Raw genomic sequence first — 20,674 nt, forward strand, 5'->3', positions numbered from 1 at the left:
AGACTGGTAGGTGCTTAATATGCTACTGGAGAAGAATGGAGAAATAACTCCAGAAAGAATGAAGAGACAGAGCAAAAGCAAAAACAACACCCAGTTGTGGATGTGACTGGTGATGGAAGTAAAGTCCAGTGCTGTAGAGAACAATATTGCAATAGGAACCTGGAACATTAGGTCCATGAATCAAGGCAAATTGGAAGTGGTCAAACAGGAGATGGCAAGAGTGAACATAGACATTTTAGGAATCAGTGAACTGAAATGTACTGGAATGGGTGAATTTAACTCAGATGACCATTATATTTACTATTGTAGGCAAGAATCCCTTAGAAGAAATGGAGTAGCCATCACAGCCAAAAAAAATGAGTTCAAAATGCAGTACTTGGATGCAATCTCAAAAATGACAGAATGATCTCTGTTCATTTCCAAGGCAAAGCATTCAATATCACAGTAACCCAAGACTATGCCCTGACCAGTAATGCTGAAGTAGCTGAAGTTGAACTGAAGAAGCTGAAGGTTCTATGAAGACCTAAAAGACCTTCTAGGATTGACAGCCAAAAAAGATATCCTTTTCATTATAGGGGACTGGAATGCAAAAGTAGGAAGTCAAGAGATACCTGGAGTAACAGGCAAATTTGACCTTGGAGTACAAAACAAGGCAGGTCAAAGGCTAACAGAGTTTTGCCAAGAGAATGCACTGGTCATAGCAAACACCCTGTCCCAACAACACAAGAGAAGACTCTACACATGGATATCACTAGATGGTAAATACCAAAATTAGACTAATTATATTCTTTGCAGCCAAAGATGGAGAAGCTCTATACAGTCAGTGAAAAAAAGACCGGGAGCTGACTGTGGCTCAGATCATGAACTCCTTATTGCCAAATTCAGACTGAAATTGAACAAAGTAGGGAAAACCACTAGACCATTTAGGTATGACCTAAATCAAATCCCTTATGATTATACAGTGGAAGTGAGAAATAGATTCAAGGGATTAGATCTGATATACAGAGTGCCTGAAAGACTATGGAGGGAGGTTCCTGACATTGTACAGGAGGCAGTGACCAAGACCATCCCCAACAAAAAGAAATGCAAAAAGGCAAAATGGTTGTCTGAAGAAGCCTTACAAATAGCTGAGAAAAGAAGAGAAGCTAAAGGCAAAGGAGAAAAGGAAAGATATACCCATCTGAATGCCAAGTTCCAAAGAATAGCAAGGAGAGATAAGAAAGCCATCCTCAGTGATCAGTGCAAAGAAATACAGGAAAACAATAGAATGAGAAAGACTAGAGATCTCTTCGGGAAAAGGAAATGGCAACCCACTCCAGTACTCTTGCCTAGAGAATTCTGTGAGAGAGGAGCCTGGTGGACTGCTTTCCAGGGGGTTGCACAGAGTCTAACATGACTGAAGCAACTTAGCATGCATGCATGCATGGATTGGAGAAGGAAATGGCAACCCACTCCAGTATTCTTGCCTGAAGAGTCGCAGGGACAGGGGAACCTTGTGGGCTGCCGTCTGTGGGGTCGCACAGAGTCGGACGACTGAAGTGACTTAGCAGCAGCAGCAGAGATCTCTTCAAGAAAATTAGAGATACCAAGGGAACATTTCATGCAAAGATGGGCACAATAAAGGACAGAAATGGTATGGACCTAACAGAAGCGGAAGATATTAAGAAAAGGTGGCAAGAATACACAGAAGAACTATACAAAAGAGATTTTCATTACCAGATAACCACGGTGTTGTGATCACTCGCCTAGAGCCAGACATCCTGGAATGCGAAGTCAAGTGTGCCTTAGGAAGCATCACTATGAAAAAAGCTAGTGAAGGTGATAAAATTTCAGTTGAGCTGCTTCAAATCCTAAAAGATGATGCTGTGAAAGTGCTGCACTCAACATGCCAGCAAATTTGGAAAACACAGCAGTAGCCACAAACTGGTAAAGGTCAGTTTTCATTTCAATCCATAAGAATGCTCAAACTACCACACAGTTGCACTCATCTCCCACCCTAGCAAAGTAATGCTCAAAATTCTCCAAGCCAGGCTTCAACAGTACATGAATGGAGAATTCCAGATCAAGCTGGATTTCGAAAAGCAGAGGAAACAGAGATCAAATTGCCAACATTCGTTGGATCATCAAAAAGCACGAGAGCTCCAGAAAAACATCTACTTCTTCTTTGTTGACCACACCAAAGCTTTGACTGTGTGGATCACAACAAACTATGGAAAATTCTTCAAGAGATGGGAATACCAGACCACCTTACCTGCCTCTTTATAAATCTGTATGCAGGTCAAGAAGCAACAGTTAGAACTGGACATGGAACAACAGACCAGTTCCAAACAGGGAAAAGAGTACGTCAAGGCTATATATTGTCACCCTGTTTATTTAACTTATATGCAGAGTACATCACACAAAAGGCCAGGCTGGATGAAGCACAAGCTGGAAGCAAGATTGCCAGGAGAAATATCAATAACCTCAGATATGCAGATGACACCACCCTTATGGCAGAAAGTGAAGAGGAACTAAAGAGCCTCTTGATGAAAGTGAAAGAGGAGAGTGAAAAAAGTTGGCTTAAAGCTTAACATTCAGAAAACTAAGATCATAGAATCTGGTCCCAACACTTCATGGCAAATAGATGGGAAAACAATGGAAACAGTGGCAGACTATTTTTGGGGGTTCCAAAATCACTGCAGATGGTGACTGCAGCCATGAAATTAAAAGATGCTTGCTCCTTGGAAGAAAAGCTATGACCAACCTAGACAGCACATTAAAAAGCAGAAACATTACTTCGCCAACAAAGGTCCATCTCATCAAAGCTATGGTTTTTCCAGTAGTCATGTGTGGATCTGAGAGTTGGACTATAAAGAAAGCTGAGTGCCAAAGAATTAATGCTTTTTAACTGTGTGTTGGAGAAGGCTCTTGAGAGTCCCTTGGACTGCAAGGAGATCCAACCAGTCCATCCTAAAGGAAACCAGTCCTGAATATTCATTGGAAAGACTGATGCTGATGCTGAAACTCCAATACTTTGGCCACCTGATGCAAAAATCAACTCATTTGGAATGACGCTGATACTGGGAAAAATTGAAGGCAGAAGGAGAAGGGGACAACAGAGGATGAGGTTGGATGGCATCACCGACTCGATGGACATGAGTTTGAGTAAGTGTCGGGAGTTGGTGATGGACAGGGAAACCTGGCATGCCGCAGTCTATGGGGTCGCAAAGAGTCAGACTCTACTGAGTGACTGAACTGAATAAGTGAATACTCTGAAGCTCATAACTGAGTGACTGAACTGACTGGCAGGCTCAGAGAAGTGACATTACTTGCTCTTACACCAGGCTTATAGCTGGTAAGAGGTTACACAGAGATTAAACTCACTTTTTCTGATTGCAAAGTGAGCATTATTTTAAAAACATTGTGTTTTGGGGGAAAAAATCTTATCAATATCTTTTCTGCTGCACACTTTCTTCTTTTCTTTGGCTGTACCTGTGGCATGTGGGATATTAGGTCCCCAACCAAGGCTTGAACCCATGCCCCCTGCAGTGGAAGTACAGAGTCTTAACTACTGACCTCCCCCCTTCCCCTGAGAAGTCCTGCACATCAATATCTTTTTATTAAATTATTTAAGTATACCATACTTTCTGATCAACTAATGAAATGTGATTCTCTTTAAGAGGCAATCTGTGTAAGCTCTCTGGCTCTCCATTACTTCTCTGGGGTGAAATTCTATCAGTGATCCTGTCACAGAGAATAGTCTTAATTTGCCTTCCCTCAGTAAAAAATTGGCTCACAGATATTAGCTATTTCTTGTTGCTTGAAGTCTCCTCAAAGAGAAAATGAATGCACTTCAATAATGATCTGTGAAACCTTTGGATTTCATGAAGTTGCTGATTAGGTCTGTACAAAGAGAAGAAAATGGCACCATTATTTCATTATTTATTTTCTATTTGGGGTTTTACTTAAACTTTCACTTGAAGTTTGAAAACCACTGCCCTTGAGAAATAGAGAAAAAAAAAGAAAAGGAAGGAATGAAGGGAGTGAGAGGAAAAGGAAGGAAAAGGGGAGGGAAGAAAATAAGAAAGTTAAGATCTTCTTTTTTCTTGGAATGGCTTCCACAATTAAGTCATCCTGACACCATTGCCTCTTAAAGCTTCATAACCAACTTTGCACCTTTACTGATAAGTCTAAGTTCCTACCTAACATTTCCAATAAGATGAACAGTAGATACAGATATTCTACACTTGAAATACCCAAAACTATATTCCTATTCCCCCAAATGTAATCATTCCCCAAATTTTCATCTCAGAAAAAGTCTACACCACCACTCGATGCTAAAAATAAACAACCAAACAACTCTTGGAGTAATCCTTGCCTCCTGTCTGTGCTACACATTTCACAGCCAACATTTGGCTTTACTGCCAAATTTTATAGTATTTGTCCACTTTTCTCAGCATCTTCTGCTACCACTCTAGTCCAAGCCGTCATCTTTTCTCACCTAGATGAAATACAACAGCTTCCTAACTGGTCTCCCTGCTGCTACTCTCACCCACCTTCATACAATTTGCTCTCTAGACAGCAGTCAAAGTCAGTTTTTTAAAAATGTAAATTAGATCATGTTACTCTCCCTCTCACAATTTTCCAAAGGTTTCCAATTATACCAAGAATAAAATCCAAACTCCTTACTATAATCTAAGACAGAGTTTTCCAAAGAAAGCCATTATTAGGTTGTGAAACCAATATCCTGGGTAAGGATTAGCTGTTGTGGTCCTTTAATGGACCGGAACCTTGTGGTCCCGAGTCACAGATGAGAAAGTGAAAGAGAAAGAGGCTAATATTCCCTGGGTTACGCAAAGAACCAATAAAGCCCTAGGACAGGGCTTGTACCGCTCACAGAGGCACAGGGCGCCCTCTCGAAGAGGTCTTGAAAGCCAGGGCAGGAGAGTGAGCTCGGCAGGTTTCCACGCTCCAGAGAATTAGCCAGAGGGAGAGATAGAAAGAGAGAGAGACACAGGGACCCAAGTTTCTGGTGGAGCAATGGTGTTTTAATGATCTTTTAATGAGTATATATAGGCTGTTGTACAAGGAATTTGTTTTGACAATGATAAAGATCAGAAAACCAAATGTACAGCAACCATTATCCAGGGAACAAGGAATTAACAATGGTCATAAGGTCAGAAGACAATCCATATCTCAAGAAAGAGGGTCGTGACTAAGCAGTTTTGTCGTAAGTAGAATGTTTACTGAAGGAAATCCATGCAAGTGTCTCATCCTATGACCTCAGTCCTGGGAGCAGCGTGCTGTTCCACTCATTCCTGTTACCAGGAACTGATGAGGAACAGAGGATTTATGAGAGATAGAAAACAGCACACAGGAATTCTCCTGTTAAACGTTCCCTAATGTTAGCATTGTAAAATAAAATGGAAAAAAATCAAAGTTTATTGAAAGAACTTATGTTTAAGATGTGTGGTGTGTGTGTGTGTGTCTATAGTGGACTACAACATAAAATGCATTTCTTTCTGTGGATCCCATTAAAAGAGTTTGAAAACCATTGGCCTACAAGATCTTAAAGATCTGTTTGCTCACATCTCCCGCATAATATTCCACCTCATCCCCTGCTCATCAAAATACCTCAGCCCTTCTAGCATCCTTATTGTGACTTCAGAGAAGGAAAGCTTCTCCCCACCTCTGTCCCTAGCACTTGTCTGAATACTCTACTTCCAATTATTCATATGGATGGATCCTTCTTACCATTCAGATCTCAGCTCAAATGTCACCTGCTTAGAAGCTTTTCCTCTAGCTAATCTAAAGCAGTCCCTACCACTTCTCTATCACATCGCCCTAGTTTATTTTCTTATGTTGCTAACCATGCTGCTGCATATTTATTTGTTTGTACATTGTCTTTCTCAGCATAATGCCGCAATCTTAACTGTCCTGTTTGCCACAGCTCCCCCTACACATATAACAGCCTCTCGATAAATATTAGTTGATAGAATGTTGAATATTTCATTTTTATGTGGGTTTTTATAAAATAGGGACACCTTATAATGAAATCCTTAAATAACTATAATAACATTGGTAGGAAAACAAGATGCTGCTGATAAAACTGAACAGTGACTGGCAGGCAGGGCCCATGGGAGAGTGTGATGGTTCATTTGTCAGCTGACGGAGGAAAATCCAAATGTAGTGTATAAAAGGTAATTTCTGGGCATGCAAGGTATAAAATGTAGACTGGTTGACATTGAGTATAGAATAGTCAGGGACGTTGTCATAGTTTTTGTCTAGTGCCCTGTGGTACCTGGCAAGAAAACCCCTTAAAATTAAAGTGTTCCTCTTGAATTCCCTTCAATAGTGGGACCAGGGACAAAAACCTGCCTTCAGTCCTGAATGAAAGAAGATGGACCCAGGAAGGCAAGTCAAGAGTGGCAACTGCTAAGAATGATGAGATGGGGCGGGATCAGAGTGGGAAGCACCGTCAGCAAGCCAGGCCCACAAGTAGACTCCCGAGTCAGAGGAAAAGAGGCCCTCATTTCCTTCAAAGTCCCAGCTAGCACACTCCCCCAAGAGGTGAGAAGTATTATTACCTGGATCTTTATTTACTTCATTCCAGGTGACCCATTATAAAGAGGCTTGTATGCTAAGCTGAGGAGTTTAAACTTTCTTCTAGATACAAAGGGGAACCTCTGAGGAGTTTAAGCAGGAGAGTGGCCTGTTGGGGTGTCTCAGATCCCCTGGCTGCATGTGAAGGGGACTGAGGGTTTGCACACATGGAAGCAGGAAACTCTGTGGCAGATGCACTGTATGAGAAGCACTGAGCATCTAAACAAAGACAAAGGCTGTGGGACATTTGTGCAGAGGGAATCCGACTCCATCCCTGGTAGCTCAGATGGTAAGGGATATGCCCGCAACGTTGGAGACCTGGGTTCAATCCCTGAGTCGGGAAGATCCCCTGGAGAAGGGAATGGCTACCCACTCCAGTATTCTTGCCTGGAGAATTTCACTGAATAGAGGAGCCTGGTGGGCTACAGTCTATGGGGTCGCAAAGCGTTGGACACGACTGAGCAACTAACACTACTTACTGGTTAAGTGCTTCCAGTCTGTCATCCCAAACCAGTTAGGAATTCCAAAGCCTTTTCTGGTCCCTGTAAAATAAAACAGAGAATAGCATCTCCTTCAGAGACTGCTTTAGGGGCTGATATGATAATGCATTTAAACCCTAAGTGCCTGACACAGTAAAGTGAAAGTCGCTCAGTCGTGTCCAACTCTTTGTGACCCCATGGACTGTAGCCTACCATGCTCCTCCGTCCATGGGATTTTCCAGGCAAGAGTACTGGAGTGAGTTGCCATTTCCTTCTCCATTAAGTGCTCAATAAATGTTAGCTATTACTCTAGTGTGGTGGGCTACAGTGCATGAGATTGCAAGGAGTCAGAAATGACTGAGTGACTAAACAACATATTAGTTTTTTAGACAGGCACTAGTATCATTTTTTTAGCACTGTGGGGGACAATGACAGACAGAAATACGCTCCACATCCTGCAAATCAGAATTCACATTCAGTCAGCATCAGTTTCCATTCTATTGTTTTCCTCTATTTCTTTGCATTGATCACTGAGGAAGGCTTTCTTATCTCTCCTTGCTATTCTTTGGAACTCTGCATTCAAATGGGTATATCTTTCATTTTTTCCTTTGCCTTTTGCTTCTCTTCTTTTCTCAGCTATTTGTAAGGCTTCTTCAGACAACCATTTTGCCTTTTTGCATTTCTTTTTATTGGGGACGGTCTTGATCACTGCCTCCTGTACCATGTCATAAAGAGAGACTAGAGATCTCTTCAAGAAAATTAGAGATACCAAGGGAACATTTCATGCAAAGATGGGCACAATAAAGGACAGAAAGGGTATGGACCTAATAGAAACAGAAGATACTAAGAAAAGGTGGCAGGAATACACAGAAGAACTATACAAAAAAAAGACCTTCATAACCCAGATAACCATGATGGTGTGATCATTCACCTAGAGCCAGACATCCTGGAGTGCGAAGTCAGGTGGGCCTTCAGAAGCATCACTATGAACAAAGCCAGTGGAGGTGATGGAATTCCAGTTGAACTATTAAAAATACTAAAGATAATACTCTGAAAGTGTTGCACTCAATATGCCAGCAAATTTGGAAAACTCAGCAGTGGCCACAGGACTGGAAAAGCTCAGTTTTCACTCCAATCCCAAAGAAGGGTAATACCAAAGAATGTTCAAACTACCGCACAATTGCACTCCTTCCACAAGCTAACAAGTAATGCTCAAAATTCTCTAAGCTAGGCTTCAACAGTACATGAACTGAGAATTCCAGATGTTCAAGCTGGATTTAGAAAAGGCAGAAGAACCAGAGATCAAATTGCCAGCCTCAGTTGGATCATCAAAAAAGCATGAGAGTTTCAGAAAAACATCTACTTCTGCTTTACTGACTACACCAAAGCCTTTAACTGTGTGGATCACAACAAACTATGGAAAATTCTTTAAGAGATGGGAATACCAGACCACCTTACCTGCCTCTTCAGAAATCTATATGCAGGTCTAGAAGCAACAGTTAGAACCAGACATGGAACAACAGACTGGTTCCAAACTGGGAAAGGAGTATGTCAAGGCTGTATATTGTCACCCTGCTTATTTAACTTATATGCAGAGTACATCACACAAAAGGCCAGGGTGGATGAAGCGCAAGCTGGAATCAAGATTGCCAGGAGAAATATCAATAACCTCACATACACAGATGACACCACCCTTATGGCAGAAAGTGAAGAGGAACTAAAGAGCCTCTTGATGAAAGTGAAAGAGAAGTGTGAAAAAGCTGGCTTAAAACTCAACTTTCAGAAAACTAGGATCATGGCATCCAGGCCCATCACTTCATGGCAAATAGACGGGGAAACAGTGGAAACAGTAACAGACTTTATTTTCTTTGACTCGAAAATCACTACAGATAGTGACTGCAGCCATGAAATTAAAAGATGCTTGCTCCTTGGAAGAAAAGCTATGACCAACCTAGACAGCATATTAAAAAGCAAAGACATTACTTTGCCAACAAAGGTCCATCTAGTCAAGGCTATGGTTTTTCCAGTAGTCATGGATGGATGTGAGAGTTGGATCATAAAGAAAGCTGAGCACCGAATAATAGATGCTTTTGAACTGTGGTGTTGGAGAAGATTCTTGAGAGTCCCTTAGACTGCAAGGAGGTCCAACCAGTCCATCCTAAAGGAAATCAGTCCTGAATATTCATTGGAAGGACTGATGCTGATGCTGAAACTCCAATACTTTGGCCACCTGATGCGAAGAATCAACTCATTTGGAAAACCCTAAGGCTGGGAAAGATTGAAGGCCGGAGGAGAAGGGGACAACAGAGGATGAGATGGTTGGATGGCATCACCAGCTTGATGGACATGAGATTGAGCAAGTTCCAGGATTTGATGGACAGGGAAGCCTGGCATGCTGTAGTCCATGGGGGCTGCAGAGTCGGACATGACTGAATGACTGAACTGAACTGAACAGTTCAGTTTGGCATCAGATGGCCAAAGTATTGGAGCTTCTGCTTCAGCATCAATCCTTCCAATGAATATTCAGGACTGGTTTCCTTTAGGATGGACTGGTTGGATCTTGCAGTCCAAGGGACTCTCAAGAATCTTCTCCAACACTACAGTTCAAAAGCATCAATTCTTTGGCACTCAGCTTTCTTTATGGTCCAACTCTCAGATCTATTCACGACTACTGGAAAAACCATAGCTTTGATGGACCTTTGTTGGTAAAGTAATGTCTTTGCTTTTTAATATGCTGTCTAGGTTGGTCATAGCTTCTCTTCCAAGGAGCAAGCATCTTTTAATTTCATGGTTGCAGTCACCGTCTGCAGTGATTTTGGAGCCCAGGAAAATGAAGTCTGTCACTGTTTCCATTGTTTCCCCATCTATTTGCCATGAAGTGATGGGACCAGATGCCGTGATCTTCGTTTTTTGAATGTTCAGTTTTAAGCCGGCTTTTTCACTCTTCTCTTTCACTTTCATCAAGAGGTTCTTTAGTTCCTCTTCACTTTCTGCCATAAGGATGGTGTCATCTGTGTATGTGAGGTTATTGATATTTCTCCCGGCAATCTTGATTCCAGCTTGTGCTTCATCCACCCTGGCCTTTTGTGTGATGTACTCTGCATATAAGTTAAATAAGCAGGGTGACAATATACAGCCTTGACATACTCCTTTCCCAGTTTGGAACCAGTCTGTTGTTCCATGTCTGGTTCTAACTGTTGCTTCTAGACCTGCATATAGATTTCTGAAGAGGCAGGTAAGGTGGTCTGGTATTCCCATCTCTTGAAGAATTTTCCACAGTTGGTTGTGATCCATACAATCAAAGGCTTTGGTGTGGTTAATAAAGCAGAAGTAGATGTTTTTCTGGAACTCATGCTTTTTTGATGATCCAACTGAGGCTGGCAATTTGATCTCTGGTTCTTCTGCCTTTTCTAAATCCAGCTTGAACATCTGGAATTCTCAGTTCATGTACTGTTGTAGCTTAGCTTAGAGAATTTTGAGCAATATTTGCTAGCTTGTGCAAGGAGTGCAATTGTGCGGTAGTTTGAACATTCTTTGGTATTGCACCAAAGTATTTGGTATTTGGTATTGGAATGAAAACTGACCTTTTCCAGTCCTGTGGCCACTGCTGCATTTTCCAAATTTGTTGGCACATTGGGTGCAGCACTTTCACAGCACTATCTTTTAGAATTTGAAATAGTTGAACTGGAATTCCATCACCTCCACTTGGCTTATTCATAGTGATGCTTCCTAAGGTCCACCTGACTTCGCACTCCAGGATGTCTGGCTCTAGATGAGTGATCACACCATCATGGTTATCTGGGTCATGAAGATATTTTTTGTATAGTTCTGTGTATTCTTGCCACCTTTTCTTAGTATCTTCTACTTCTGTTAAGTCCATACCATTTCTGTCCTTTATTGTGCCCATCTTTGCATGAAATATTCCCTGGTAGCTCTAATTTTCTTGAAGAGAGCTCTAATCTTTCCCATTCTGTTGTTTTCCTATACTTCTTTGCATTGACCACTGAGGAAGGCTTTCTTATCTCTCCTTGCTATTCTTTGCAACTCTGCATTCAGATGGGTATATCTTTCCTTTTCTCCTTTGCCTTTAGCTTCTCTTCTTTTCTCAGCTATTTGTAAAGCCTCCTCAGACAACCATTTTGCCTTTTTGCATTTCTTTTTGTTGGGGATGGTCTTGATCACTGCCTCCTGTACAATGTCAGGAACCTCCGTCCATAGTTCATCAGGCTCTCTTGGACGGGGGCGATGCTTTTAAAAGTTTTTGCCTGTGGGGATGGTCTCATAGAGGTGAACCCTGAGCTACAGAGTGAAAAATAAAAAGCATTTTGACAGGCAGTGGAGTTACACTGAAAACTGCAATTCAGTAGAAGGAAAACAGCGTTAAACTGGTCTTGACTGGGGTGAGGGTGTGACTGAGGCAGGACTGGTTCTGGCCAAGCCAGGCCAGGTCAGCATCAGGGCTGAGATCCCTTGGCTCTGGCCCTTCCTTCCTGAGACAAGGCTTGGGTCTTAAGCGACTGGGAGAGGCGGCAGCCATCCAGGCCCACAAAAGGTCGGGGGTTGAGGGCCCCTCAGCCTAGATTTTGTCTGCAAACCCAGCTTCTGAGGTGCCTAAAAGTGTACAAATAGTGAAGCCGGGCCCAGCCGAGCCAATTCATTACCTCGCCTCAGCGCTGCATGCTCATTATCTGCTCTCCATATCACCTCTCCTCAGGGGGCTCAAAGGAATCAGCAAATCCCCCGGCATCAGAGCTACGAATCCCCAGCACAACCCATTCACACGCAGCGGGGCGGCTGGGGATTAATTGGAGGGGGAATGTTGTGAATTCCAGAGAGTTCTTTCTCTTTGCCTCACAGCCGGTGGCCGGGGATATTGCTACATGAAAGCTTCCCTGTCAGTATCGATCATCATTGCCCGGGCTGCTACATTCCAGAGAATGAATTGGCCTCATTTGGTAACTCAACTGGAGTGGGGGATGGGGCGGGGTGTCTTTCGGGATGGGTCCACATTTGTGGTCCCCACTCCTTGCTCTGTAAGTGGTTTCCAAAGACAAACAGAAATCCACAGGGCCCCGCTTTCTTCCCCTGGTTCCCGACTTGGGCGATGCTTGGTACAGCGTGACTCGGGAGGGTGGGAAAGGGCGGGACCTGGGTTAGGGCCCGGGCAGGAAATTAGTTGAGGCAAAGCCGCGTCTGAGCAGAGAAGCAGGCCAATAGCCCCCCAGGGTTTCTCTGATTGCTTTGATGCGAGGCCGACTTCCCCCTCCCATCCCGGGGCTTCTCGGCAGGAGGCCTGCGGGCTCTCCCCTCTCCGCGCCGAGCGGCGCCCGGGCCTGGGAGCCGACGGAGCCCAAGCCCCGCCGCACCCTGGGGCAGGGGCGCTCCAGCAAGGCAGATACGAAATGCAAGCGTCTGACGCCTTCCCTGAGGAAGCAGTTGCTGGAAGCCCCGAGAAAGGACAAAAGGAGCCTCTTCCTGGGATTTTATCTCTGAGGTCTGCAGACTGAAACCTTTCTCTAATTCTTACCTTTTCAAATGCATTATTGCTAGACTGCTTTCCCGTCTCCCCCAACCGTCTGACCGTTGCTCGTTCTGCCGTCCTCCTAGACCCTCCCCTGCCTATCTGCAGTATTTCCTGAAACTCCCACCAAGTGGAGAGTTCAGAGAATGTACCCTGGGGAATCCTGGAGTCCGGGCCTCTTCATGCCGCCGCGAGAGGTACCTAAACTGAGGGGCCTGAGGGGCTGCCTGAAACCCCCGCCGGGCCCTGCTGTGGGGCTGTGTGGTGCCCGGCAAGTCGCTGGGCTCCCTCTGCCTCACTTCGGGCGTCTCTAAGACAGATGATAATAACTGTTCTGCCTCCCTCTTATGACTGTGTAGGGATTAATGGAAGAAGAGATTTAAAAGCACTTTGTGATTTGTAAAGCGCTCAACAGAAGGTATGATGATTATTAAATTCTCTCATTGGGCACGGTACTGAATGTATTCGTGATCTTTATAAAAACTTCATTCTGCATTTACCTCCCTCTATCTATCTAGTCCTGTGAAGTATGTCCAGGAAGGGACAGAAATAAAAAGAGAAGCCAATGTACACAAAAGGAAAAACAAAAAGAAAAAAAGCATGATTGTTATTATAATTTTCAAAAATAAAAACAAAGTGATACCTCTGCAGCATTTCAAATTATAGACGTCCAGAAGGTGACTCTCTCCACGTGGACATTTTTCTGGTCCAATAGTCTATCTACTGGGGATTCTTTAGCATGGCAGCAGGCAAGCATTGGCCTGCAAATCTTAGAAACACTCTGTAATATTGAGCAAGTCATTTCTTTTCTCGGGCTTAAGTTTCCCCATCGCTAAAATATGTGAGTAGGAGTGGACTTCCTTAAAATCTTTTCCAATCCCTCTGTTTTATCATTCTGTAGTTACCTTGATTAATATTTAGCAACAGTTGGGGCTCCAAGGTCATTTCATACTTGCTAGAATATCAAAGAGTTTTACTAATCTTCATCCTGGGATAAAGGACTAAGTGAGCAAACAATCCAGAATCATGCCAGCCACTTAGGGACCCTTAATTCTACTTAATCATAATGAGAATTTTTCAACATTTGGAAGTTAATATGGGAAGAAGCATGACATCATGCCTTAGAACCAGTGCAATTGGCACAGGATCTCATCGCAATTAGCACGGCTTCCCCACCCCCAGATGCTTTAATACTAAAAATGCCTGCTTCACTTAGTAACTCCACTCTAAAAACTGACACCTGGAAACTACAACCTAGGTGTTACAAGAATCCTAAAGACCACAAGGTCACCATTTCATTTTACCATTCGGCCTGCCAGATCTAGAGTTTCCCTACCCAGGGTCTTTTATGTCTCTCCCAGGTGCACTGTCTGCCTTAGAGAGGCAGCTCTCCCCTTCCCAGCTGCTGTCAGCTGGCTTGTCTGTCCCCAGTGGGAGACTTCAGGTTCAAGGCTCTGTCTGGGGAGGTCATATACAGCCTTGACTATTATTCTGATGGATCGTTTTAATTCTCCCCACTTTGATCATGTCAGTTTCCACAACAAACAAGGCTCACCAGAAGCATTCCTGGGCTCACAAAGGCAAACATGCTTGGCTTTGCATCACATGCCAGAGGCCAGAATTCTTTGGTTTTAGCTTCAAGGCTATTTTAACCCTTGGTTGCATAAGTTTCCAGGTTAACACGTTTAACCTTCGTTTCCTGCAACCAAAGACATGTTAGGCTCCTCCAGAGAAATGCAGTGATTTCCAGCCTTTAATTAAGTAAGGATCCAAGTGGCAGATGCAGTTCACACACTCTGGAGCCAAGTCCTGGCTACGAAGATTCTTTTGCTCCAAATGCTCTGCAGTTCACAGAGAGTAACTTCAGCTAATAAAAATAACTCTGTCTACTGAGTGCCAGGAGCCATTTTAAACCACTTAAAATATTATCTCATCTAATATGAGCAAAATGTTAAGGTGAAATAAGGATTATGTCAACTTCTTAAGTGAAGAAACCGAGAAGATAGAAGCTAATAAGTTTGTCCAAGATTATATAGCTAGCCTGGAATGGGGCAAGGGTTTTAACCTGGATTTGCCTGACTTGAGGGGCAGTCTCTAACACTGTTAGATATTAGCAGTCATTATGCAATAGTTGAAAGAGCTCTTGATTGAGAGTAGGAAGCCAGAATTGAAATTGCTGATTTTGGACACCTCAGGCAAATCAGTTTTCTCCAAGCCTTGATTTCCCTAACTGTAAACTGAAGGTAGAATTAAATCAGTTTTTTTCCCCCCAAACCTCAGTCATTCACTTTATTACTCATACCATTCATAATATTATTTAATAACTTTTTCTGTAACTCAATATGCTTTTTAAAACCAGATGTTTTAAAATTAAATGTTACTAAATTAAAAGCCAAAATGACTTGCTCAAAGTAGATGGTAGTAATAAAAATAAGATGATAAAAGCTATACCATTAAATTCTAGCTAGATGCTATTGCTTGCCTGAGGCTCTAAAATGTAGGCTAATCTTATGTTAAACTGGAAAATATGCAAGCTAGTTAAGGACACGGCGAATCAGTTAAATTCTGTGGAGGATATACCAAGATATATATAAGATTTTGCCACAATGTAACCATGTGGGAAGAAAATCCAACAACTTTCTCACTGTCTTACTCAATGTTACTTAACGTTTGGATGTGTACTACCTAAAGTTATCTCACCTGAATTTTTCCTGCATACAAACAGTGGTCCCCATCTAATATTTGACCAGAAAATGTTGTGGGTTCCTTTTTCAGCATTTCTAACTCTAAAATATTTGATGCCAATGAGGAAAGTTAATATTAATTACTATTAAATTTGAAACTGAATTCACTAGCACCTAATGAGTGTTTCCGGAACTCCAGAGAAAGTAAAATATGAAGGGCCTTAACAGTAAAAAAAAAATCACTGTTATTGGTTTATTTGAACAACAAATAAATAAAGACTCTTCTCTGGGAAGTCTGGGAAGGACTTCAAATCCTTTAGCCATGTAATAATTTTGTATATATAACATGGTGTGCACAGTGGGTTTTCAAAGTGTGGTTGAAGGCCCTGGGGACAACCAATACTCATTCAGGTCAAAACTATTTTCATGATAATACTAAGATGTTCACGCCTTTCTTACTCAGTTTTCTAAAGGCTACACTAAGTGAGATACTGCAACAGATAGAATGTAGAAGTAGATATGAGAATCCAGCTGTCTTCCATTGACACAAACATTAAGGAGATTTACAAAATGTTAAACAATGTCTCTCTTCTCACTAATTTCTTTAACTTGAAGAAATATAGTTATTTTTTCCATAAAATTGAGTTATTTACTTTACCATATAATGAATTTATTTAAAAGTAATTATTTTTAAAACATCTCAATTTAGCTTCTAGTATGGGTAAATATTGATTAATATAATCCACATTAAAAAATCTCTTTGACTCCACAATAATTCTTTATTTTTCCTGTTAGATACTTCTAATTTTTTTTTTTTTTAATTTTTAAAAATTTTACTTGTTTATTTTTGGCTGCACTGAGTCCTTGTTGCCTTGCTTTCTCTGGTTGAAGTGAGTAGGGGCTACTCTTTGCATGGTGCATGAGCTTCTCATTGCAGTGGTCCCCCTTGTTGCGGAGCACAGGCTCTAGGCCCAGAGGCTAAGTAGTTGTGGTGTGGGCTCTATAGCTTGGGCTCAGTAGTTGTGGTGCCCAAGCTTAACTGCTCTGCAGCCTGTGGAGTCTTGCTGGACCAGAGATCAAACCCGTGTCCCCTGCATTGACAGGTGGATTCTTATCCATCATGGCACCACAGGGAAGTCCCTCAATAACTGTTAAAAAGATGTTCTGTAGCCTAAATGAGAATATCTAAAGGTTCTCGGTTCATGGGGTCGCAAAGAGTCAGACACAACTGAGCAATTGAACTGAAACTGAAAGGCCATTACAAACAGCAGGTCTGGAGTATGTATATCAGCTGGATTATGAAGTAGGTGAAGTCAAACATAGTTCGTCACAGAACTACCTGTAATGGAGAGGAGTAGGAAAAAACTACGATTAGCAATAATGAGTTATTGTTTAGTGACTAGGTCATGTCCAACTCTTTTGCAACCCCATGGATTCATAGCCTGCCAGGCTCATCTGTCCTTGGGATTTTCCAGGCAAGAACACTGGAGTGGGTTGCCATTTCTTTCTTCAGGGGTTCTTCCCAACCCAGGGACTGAACCTACATCTCCTGCTTGGCAGGCAGATTCTTTACCACTGAGCCACCTGGGAAGCCCATAATGAATTATTTCAGTTAGTAATAATGGAGTTACCTTTTCTGAAACAATCATCAACTCAGTGACATCATTTGTGATTATGACAAAGGAAAATTAAGAAATGTAACCTGAAAATGTTTACCTTTTATATATTAAAAACCAGAAGTAGAACTTTGAATTCCAAATGCTGTGACTCCAGCAATGTAAATCATGTCTCCTCACATAGAGGCCTAGAATAGAATGTGGAAAAGGGATTTTTCTTCCAAAGTTGGCATAGGAAAATTTATTCTTTCACAAAAATTATTTTTAATGATGTACCCAATTAACATATATAATTTCTACACAGTGGTAGTTAAAGTTTAATTTCTTATATAGTCAAGAGACTGCTGAAAGTTTGGGCTGCTACAGCAATGGTTCTCCGATCACACACTCGATTAGATCAACAAGTTGGGCCAATGTAGCTTAGCTATTTTATAAGCTGAATCCCATGAACTATATGGGCTATAAATTGATTGTGACTATCAGCCGAGACCATGGCCAAAAACATATAATTGTCAACTAGTGTGTTTCACGTAGATAAGGCCAAAGTGTATTTGCACCTGCACGAAATGCCTCACTCTCATTTTGATTCTGGGAGTTCAATTTACAAAGAGAATTAACATTTCTCTTTATTTTAAGTGGTTTCTATGGATACCTTCTATGAAGCATTTCATTCACATCTATCCAATTTAAGCTTCTCATTTTAATTTAAATACACTTTCATTCCTTCAGAATCTGTATATGATATTCACAGTTCAATTTCTGAAAATAACCTGTGAAAAGCATTTATGCACACAAAATTTTAAGTTAATATGTTTAAGAGTTAAAAACAGAAACTCCAACAATACAGAAATTCATCATCTCAAAATTGGAAGTCTGTTTTCATTTGCCTCATACTCACTGAAAATCTGAACTGTAAAGAATCATGTTTTCTGATTTCAGGTTTGTTTGTATTTTTAATCCTTACTGGATGCTTTTTTGTCCCTTTCTTAATCTTATTTCTTGTTGCAGTTTTCTTACTTAGCATAGTTAGGATTACAAGTTTTTAGGTTCTAGTGCCATTAATATTCAATAAGGTTTCTACTTAGTGTAGAAAAATTGAACAACAACAACAAAAAGTTTTAGAAGACTACAACCTCAGATATATAATATTGCCAGTATTCACTAAACTTTTGTTAATTTTCCTTTTCCAAGAAAAGCTGTTATATATAAGCTCTTGTTGAAGAAGAGATCTGTTGTCATCTCCAGCTACAAATCTTTCTTTTTATATCTACTGTGCAAATTTTATATGCCTCAACCTAGAAACCAAGATCTTCCACATTTTGGCTCCAGATTTCTGCCACCTCCATCTACCTCCCCTCCCTATGCAGACCCACTATGCCACAAATAGGCCCATTGAGTTCTCCCAGGAGTCAGGCCCCTCTGGCCTTTGCTCTCACCGTCCTTTTTCTTGTGAAATGCTTCCTTCAGGACCCTCACTGTCTGTTAACTGAAATTTTATTCAGACCCTCAAGACAAATAACCAAGAACACTTCCCTTAGAAAGTTTTTCCTCATCCTCCCAATCAGAGGTGGCCACTTTGCTGTTAATGCCAAAGCACTCTTAGTACTCTGCATAATACCTGTTTGTTTGATTCATTTTTGTATTTGCTTTATCCTCTGCTTCAAAATAAAAACTCCTTTAACATTTTTATTTTATTTTTAATAAGTAATGCATGAATACAATAATATACTAGTCAGAGACTACCAAAAGACATTCAAGGAAACATGCTGAATTAACCTGACCCAGTTCTCCTCTCCAGAAGCATCCAAAGTTACCAATTCCTTGTATATCTTCTCAGAGATAGTCTATGTGCATGTGTGTGTATGTATGTGTGTACACAAATGGCAATATGTACACAAATGGTATTTTCATATTATTCTGCAGTGTGGACACATGATATTGGGCAGTTTATGCCTTATACAAGAGCGCCCAGTGGAAATGCAGTAAATGGGCCCTGCAGTGCAACCCAGGCTTCTGCCAAGCTGTGTGCTCTGTGGTCTTGCTAAGTAGATTCTAAAGAAAGATGCCTGTTTTAGATTTCCATGAATGGTCCTTAGAGGCTGTCAGTGGTCCTACTGTATATTTTTATTTCACTTTTAATTTTCACTTTATTGTGAAATATCTTTGTTATCTTTTTCACTTTGCACTCTCATAAGAAAGGACTTGCATTACAAATTCATATTTAAGCACTGTCATCAGGAAAAAGATTAATTTACAAAACCTGTTTTCAGCACTGGCCTATTTCTTTCAAGACTTGCCAGTTTACAAATTGTCACTGAAAATACCAAGTTGATATTATTGTTTTCAAATGAAATATCCATGAAAAGGCTTTCAGAAGTCATGAAAATATTAATTGTCATACTTATGGTTATTATTCTTTTTTGAAGCAAGAGTTTTAAGAATGTTTACTAGGTTAGCTTTATTTGGAGTTTATTAAATCTAAAACATATTTTAAAAATCTAATAATTTTACATTTTTTTTCTCTAAATTAGCCTAAAATATTTTTTTTTAAAAGGTTTCATACCCTGTTTTCATACCCTGAAGGCTCATTGGGTGTCAGTCGCAAAACATGTCAAAAATCCAAGGCTCTTGTAGTTCCAGAAAAAAATGTATCTTTAATGCTCCTCACTCCAGGGGTCCTCTTTTGATGTGTTGCTGCCCTCATTTTCCAATAGCTAAGTCTAAACCTGTGTTTTTTCTTAGAAAATTCATCGTTCTACTTTGGAGCCTGATATTTGCCAGCCAGGACCATGGCTCCTTCCTGGATGTGAAAACCCAGAAATGCATTCTTACATCCAACCATCTATTTGTATTTTATAAACCTATCTAGATTATAAGCCTTCGATACATCCGTTTCAGAATTTTATTTTAAATGGCTCTGTCACTCTGCTTGGACATGTTATATTTTGAGTCAGAATCTCTGGAAGACATTAAAAGACATTTTCCCATACCGTAAAAGATGAGAATATAAATATTTGTAATGCCATGGATATTTAGTACCCTTCTCCAGGGGATCTTCCTGACCCAGGAATTGAACCTGAGTCTCCTACATTACAGGCAGGGTCTTTGCCATCTGAGCTACAAGAGAAGTCCCTAAAGCACCACCTATTTCTTTATTTGGCTGTGCCAAGTCTTAGTTGCAGTCTGTAGGATCTTTAGTTCTGGCATGTGAACTTGTAGTTGTGGCATGTAGGATCTAATTCCCTGACCAGGGATGGAACCTAAACCCCCTGCTTTGAGACCTCAGAGTCCTAGCCACTGGGCCACCAGAGAAGTCCATTACTCTGGTTGACGTAAAAAAAAAAAAACCTAGTAAGCTTTTAGATTTTTGACATAAAAATAAAATAATATGCCATTCGTCATTTGCAAACCCAAGGACCATCTGTTCTTCACCTCAGTTCACCTCTGACCTCAGATTCAGGGAAGAGAGAGCAAGATGATAATGACGATGAAGCAATAAACAGAAGAAGAAGAAACTGTGAAATTAATGATCAGCCTTTTCAGGTCTCCAAATGTCAGGGAGTCAAAAGTACTGTCAAAACATCATGCTTCTTTTAAGGTTAAGATGTATTCCTGGTTTATTTTTCATAAAGCAGTAATAAGTATTAAGACATTATTGCCCTTTCTCTGCATTGAAGGGGCCCAGAATACTCTACTACAGCATAAAAAATTATGTTGAGCTGATGGCATTTGAGAAGTCTCTTTTCCTTAACTCTTTTATCTGCCTAAGAGCAGAACCTCCCAAAAGAACTC

The sequence above is a fragment of the Cervus canadensis genome, chromosome 2, assembly GCF_019320065.1.
Source record: "Cervus canadensis isolate Bull #8, Minnesota chromosome 2, ASM1932006v1, whole genome shotgun sequence".
NCBI lineage: Eukaryota > Metazoa > Chordata > Mammalia > Artiodactyla > Cervidae > Cervus > Cervus canadensis.